This window comes from Mustela lutreola, chromosome X, assembly GCF_030435805.1.
Source record: "Mustela lutreola isolate mMusLut2 chromosome X, mMusLut2.pri, whole genome shotgun sequence".
Lineage (NCBI taxonomy): Eukaryota > Metazoa > Chordata > Mammalia > Carnivora > Mustelidae > Mustela > Mustela lutreola.
The window spans coordinates 20,365,924-20,372,500 of record NC_081308.1 but is presented as its reverse complement, the minus strand read 5'-3'; the positions used below and the strand labels follow the sequence as shown (position 1 = coordinate 20,372,500).

The 6,577-nt window shown below is 39.8% G+C and overlaps 1 protein-coding gene across 2 annotated transcripts in view; it reads right to left on the bottom strand.

Moving 5' to 3' along the window:
• POLA1 (DNA polymerase alpha 1, catalytic subunit) overlaps positions 1-6,577 on the bottom strand; it is a 305,904-nt gene that overhangs the window by 98,892 nt on the left and 200,435 nt on the right. The gene's annotated exons all lie outside the window — the stretch shown is intronic.

Below are 6,577 nucleotides of genomic sequence, written 5' to 3'. Positions count from 1 at the left end.
AAACCCATGAGACCATTAGTTTCTGATCAGTGATGTTGCGGTTTTCTCCTTGGGAGAGATCCCTTGTGGAGAACGTTAAGTCAAAAGCCAAGATAATTAGCAACTGGTAGAACAATGCTACACAAAGCATTAAAATGGAGCAGTGTCCACCTGGACAAAGGCATCTATCCGTTGGTATGTGCAAAAACACACGACAACATTTTAGTCAATATTTTGGAGAAGATAAAAGAGGGAAGGCTAATCTCCGCATCAGATCTGTAGGAGGCAAAATGCTGGGTGCACAGCAGAATCAGGATCCAAAGACTCATAATGGGATGGTGATGGGCTGGCCTCAGAAAGACAACATTTCACACGGTTCACTGGAAGGTCTCAGTCACAGAGACTGCTGGTTGGCTTCCAATATCCAGTCTACTCTTCTTTGGTAACAAAATAAGCTATTATCTCCATGTAACTAGTTTCTGGCTCCCAAAATGTAAGCATGAACACTGGGTGAGACTTCTGGAAAGGCCACTCAAAGAACTGACTTGGATGGGAGGTGCACCTTTTTGACCCTTCAACCTCTTCTCTGTCTTTTGGCCCGTGATGGCTTGAAGGAACGTGTGCAGCTTGAGAGTAAAAGCCTGGTGACACAGAAGGGCAGAGGGCCCTGGGCACCTGATGACACTAGGGAGCCGCCACTGCAATCTTGGACAGCCCACACCTGGATTTGTCGTGTGAGAAAAAATTTAAGTTTCTTAGTGAATTAAATGTTTGTTCTGGTTAAGCTACTGTTACTTTTGGTTTCCATTTCCCCAAGCTCAGTATAATTCCCATCTTATGAGTTGAACTGTGTCCCTAAAAAGTTATACTGAAGTCCTATTTGGAAATAGGGTCTTGGCAGAGAAAAATCAAATGAAGGTGAGGTCATACTGGATCAGCATAGGCCCCAATCCAATATGCCTGGTGAAGTTATAGGAAGAAGAGAGATGGAGCTACAGAGGGACAAGATGGCCACATGGCTATTAAGCAGAGACTGCAGTGATGCATTTATAGGCCAAAGAATGCCAAAGATTACTAGAAGCTAGAGGAGGCAAAGAATGATTCTTCCCTAGTGTTTTCAGGAGGAGAAAGAGCCAGGCTGTCCCCTGGATTTCCACATTCTCTTTAGATTTTAGAATGGTCAAACAATACATTTCTCTTGTTTTAGGCCACCTAGCTTGTGGTACGTTGTTACAGTGGACTTAGGAAACTAACACACTACTAATAGAGCCTTACAGAGAGACCTAAAAAAACCACATGGATCTCAGGAAATCTGGTATGCCATGGCTTAGCAGTTGCAAGTGCAAAAACATTACGCATCTTAGTAGATGGGATGTTCAAAATGAGTCAACACTGTGAATATGGATGCTAGGAAAGTTAATGCATCCCTAAGTAGACTTCATAGAAATTTACTACCTAGAAAAGTAAGCAAGGACAGGTTTATTCTGCTCCAGACTAGTGCTAGCAAGAGTACGCGAAGGGCTGCATGCTGTTTTGGGCTCCTCACTTTACTGGGACACAAACTCTAGACTGGGATGATCATTCTGAAAGCAGAGCACTACAGAAATGGTTGAAGATCTAGGAAACTGGGCCAAGGAGGAGAAGGCTCATGAAGATAGCTACCTTCATGTATTTCAAAGGTTCTCAGAGCAGGCAGAGTTGGTGCTGAGCAAGTACTTACTGAACACAGGAAGGGATCAGCCTAGCTTTGTGTAGTACCATTCAGCTGAACTAGGGCCAACAAGTGAGCCAATGTAAGATATTAATATTGTATTACTAACATTATATTATAAATGTAACATATTTAAGCCAAATATAAGATCTATCCAGCTAATGAAATTAATAGAATTCAAAGTATATTGAAAGAAGCAACCCAAATGTCCACGGATAGATGAACGGACAAGCAGACAGTAGTATAGCTATTTAATAGACTATTACTTCGGTCTTATAAAAGAATGAAATACTGACAGAGGTTGTAACACAGATGAACCTCAGAAACATGCTAAGGTCAAAGACACCAGACACCAAAGGTCACATATAATATGTTTCCACGTATATGAAATATCCAGAATAAGGAAATCCACAGAGATGTAAAGCAGATCAGTGGTTCCAGGGACTGGGAGAAGGGGAGGAATGGGATACAATGGCTTAAAAGGCACAGGGTTTTCCTCTGGGGTGATGAAACGTTTTGGAACCAGATAGAAGTAGTGGTCTTACAACATTTGTGAATGTACTAAGTGCCACTCCGTTATTCACTTTAAAATTGTTGATTTCGTTATGTGAATTTCACCTTAATAAAAATGAAAAACTCGACTGAAAAAGAAAGCTATCGTCTGCTTCATGGTTAAGAGTTTAAATTTAACAAACTCTGCATCAACAAACAGGCACACCAAAATTACAATGGACAAGTCCAAAAGACCCTTCACGGTAAAAATCCACTAACTCCTGGACGGTAACCAGTGACTAGGTACAGATGCTTAAGACTTTCTATCACAGTTCCAAGGTTCTTTGCCTGCACAACTCATAATTACTGACCTAAGAGACCACAATTATTTTCATGCTTTCATCTTATGCAGAAATAAGATACTTTATCTCAGGTAGCCTGGCAATATTCTCACTGTCCCTAATCGACTTACCAAATCAACACTTCAGCTGCAACCATTTTGAAACTAACATACGATGACCACAAATTCAATATTACCCCTTCTTCTTCTCTGAAGAAGTCCTGTATGGTACACACATTCCATTATAAAGGATTTTCACAATTTTACAACTGAGGATCATGTGAGAAACACTAAAAGTATCCCACAGTAGAACTAGGAGTCCTTCTACTGCTTTCTTTATAAGTGGCCTTCCAGAAATTTAGCTGAATACACAGGATGAAGGCATCCACCACAGTGCTCTAGCCCAGGGAGTCACATGTAGATGCTTTATCACCTCTGTATCAAGAACAGAGATGTTAGTGAGCAGAAGTTTAATTTAGCTCAAAATCTTAGTTCTATAGTGCAAACTAAACAAAACAAACTAACCCCTTCGTTTTGGTGAATTACAGAACACAGAATCCCCTATCGGTTCACCTCACAGCCAGACAGATTATGGCCACTGTAAGAAGTAAAAACCAGGTCCTTGAAATAATGAGATATTAAAATATTTATTTTCTAACTTGGGAAAGTCCTGTGTCTACTTCCAGTGTGAAAAAAGGTTCTACTTATTTAGGAACGCATGTATATATTGAAGCTTGAATTCTTGCATTTATGTGCACTTCCTATGTAACAGAGAACACTCAGAGAATGTATTTTTAAATAATCAGCAATTTGAATACTGTTAAATTCCTGTGAACATGAAAAAACTTAACTGTTTTTTTCCCCACTAAAGGTATCCGAGAAGATGGATACATCTAAAACCCTGGGAACAAAACTGTCCCAGCTTTTTAATGACTCTAGCAACAGGAGTCAGAAGAAGAGCTAACTTTCATACCCCAAGTTAATCCTGGAAAGTACTCAAGCCAAATGCAACCAAGGACTAAATAAGGGGAGATTTATTATGTAAGGATGAGACTGGCATGATAAGAGGTAAGTGCTTTACCATTAAACTTGAACAATGTATCTAAAGCCCCCACTAGGCAAGCATTGGGAAGGTCTGATGCTTCTGTCCAAACAGGTATTTGCAAATGTCTATTCTGGCCCACAGATATCAATTTTATATAATTCATGTAATGTGAAACTACCTTTATAAATAAGGAAATGTCCTGTTCATTGGTTTGCACCAGCCCCACACTGCCTAAAATGTAGTAGGTGTTCAATAAACAATTATTAAATGAAAGTAATGTATGATTGAGGCACAGCACCCTATAACTTAAGGATCATGAAAAACAGACACTTGAGAAAACCCTATAGTAATGACAATGATCCTGTCCATTCTACCACTGATTCTGGAGCTTCTCTAGAATGGTCTCTGGACAGGTGCCACTTCCACCTTACTAGGAAAGCCCAGGAACCTCATACACAGAATCAAGCAATGCCCAACTCATCACTAGCATCCAAACAGACTGCAGAAGAGTGGGTTCAGACCTACTGTCAAGGTCCCTTGACAATACAGGCAGTATCACCAGCCAGGATGCTCTGAGCCTCCAGTTACCCCAAAAGGTCATGTTCAGAGCAGCAGTGCAACCCAAGCAATATGACCCTGCACTATGAAAGCTCCTCCCTGTCAAGAGTGGCTGATAACCTTGGTAAAAGTCTGCTTCAAATGTTACATTTTGAGGACCAGGATATGAACGGGGGAAAAGTACTTTGAAATGCCTGTGGTGGCTCACTCATTTAAAAAAAAAAAAAAAAAGGCACTAAATGACAAATGATGACCTGATTTATTGAACCACTACCGAAATCATCATCAGCATTTACTGGAGGGCTACCAATCTATTAGCTATCCAGTCTCCTTTTACTTTCTCTCACCAACAGTGGAATCATCATAAAACTCACTGACTTTCTAAGAAGTAATTCAAACTTCACTAAACTTAACTTCATGAGCTAGATGTTTAAGAAGTCTCAAAGGCAGCATCGGTTCATGAAGCCAGGTGATTCCCCTAGAGTCTACAAGTGGAGTGATGAGTCACACTAGATACATATACTTTTGTTCTCTTCCTATACTTGCTAATCCGAGTGTTGGGATGAGACCAATTTAGTACAATACCTAATTCTTACTATGTGTTCCATATTTTTGTTAAAAAACACATAGCCACCCCACCTGGGTGGCTCAGTGGGCTAAGCCTCTGCCTTCGGCTCAGGTCATGATCTCAGGGTCCTGGGATCGAGCCCCACGTCAGGTTCTCTGCTCAGTGGGGAGCCTGCGTCCCCCCGCTCTCTCTGTCTTCCTCTCTGCCTACTTGTGATCTTTCTTTGTCAAATAAATAAATAAAATCTTTTAAAAAACTATATGCTACTTAACTAATTATCAAAGATATACAAAATAAGGCAAGGACCATTTTATACTTACTAAATTAGCTAAAAACAATGATAATGTCCAAATGGTGCAAAGACAGTGGTAAAACTGGTACATGCATCAAGTACTGGCTACCGTTTAAGTTGGGAAAACCCATTAAGAAAGCAATGTAGCAATATGATTCATGACCATATTGTATTTAGGAATTTTGATATGCATTGTCAAGAAGAATTTATCAAGAAATATTTCAAATAACAATAAAAAATAATATAAGCAGGAGAACAGTCATTATAATTTTCTAATAAAGAGACAGTAAAAGTAGCCTAAAATGTCCAACAAGAGAAAATATTAAATTGGTTTTGGTACTGAAAATGATGTAGCAACACAGACAGACACTTAACAAAAGATAAACATGATACAGAAGCATACTTTCATCATGACTGAAAAAATACATATGGCAGGGCACCTGGGTGCCTCAGTCGGTTAAGTTTCGCCTCTGGCTCAGGTAGTGATCTGGGGCTCCTGGGATCAAGTCCCACATATGGCTCCCTGCTCAGCAGGAAGTCGGCTTCTCCCTCTCCCTCTGCCTCTCCCCTCTGCTGGTGTGCTCTTTCTCTCTCAAATAAATACATAAAATCTTTTAAAAAATACATATGGTTATGCAAAACAACAAGAGAATACACAATGGTAGTAGCCATTTGTAGTTTAAGACTCCTCATTAAATTTTGTAAAATGACCAGTTATCTTCAAATAAGGAGCCATTAGAACTTTAAAATATTTTCCTAAAACTAGCCTGTATACCAACCCTTTTCAGTGAAAAGACCTGAAGTCAAGACTTGATAATCAACACTGCCTTAGCATTTAAAAAAAAAAAAGTAAATAACAGTTTCCTTATTCCTACTTTCTTCTCACCAAAATCCTTATAAATCCTCGGGCCGGACACATTTGTAAAGCAAGGCACATTACAGTCCTGTACTGGAGAGGTTGATTGCATATTATCATTTTACAGGCTCTCAGACAATCTGCAATAAGCTTGTTTAACTCTGGCTAGCCCAGACTTTGCTAGATGTACCGATCACAAAACCCTCTTTGCAAGGAAGACCTTCAAACGCTTCTCTCCTCAAGGTGTGAGAAATGCTGCTTGGGCTGATGATGCTCCAAGGGTACAACACAAGGAAAGCCAATACCAGGAAGGTGTTTCCAGACTATGTGCTCCCTACTTTGAAGTCACTAATGATAGCGGGCCTCTTCCCTCAGGTATATGTGCTCAGGTAGAGAAAAAGCTGGATATGCCATCCCTTGGAAACAATGGAATCCCACACAAACCTAATAAATCCTTTAGGGCATAGGTTTGGAAGGTTTTGTGGCCCTTACAGAAGGGGTTCTGACCTAGTCCGAGGACAAGTTTCTATAAAAGCAGTTCCTTCTATGTAATTATTAAGTGGCAACCAAAGAAACCAGAGTAATTTCTATGAGAACTAGTCAGTTTCTCTTTTAACATTAGTCAGTAGTGTTATTCATGATGTGATAAAATAAAGTATTTACCTTTTTGAAGTCTGAGTTTAAAAAAAAAAAAAAAAATACACGTGTGTGGTAGTAGAGTGTTTCCAGAGGGCAA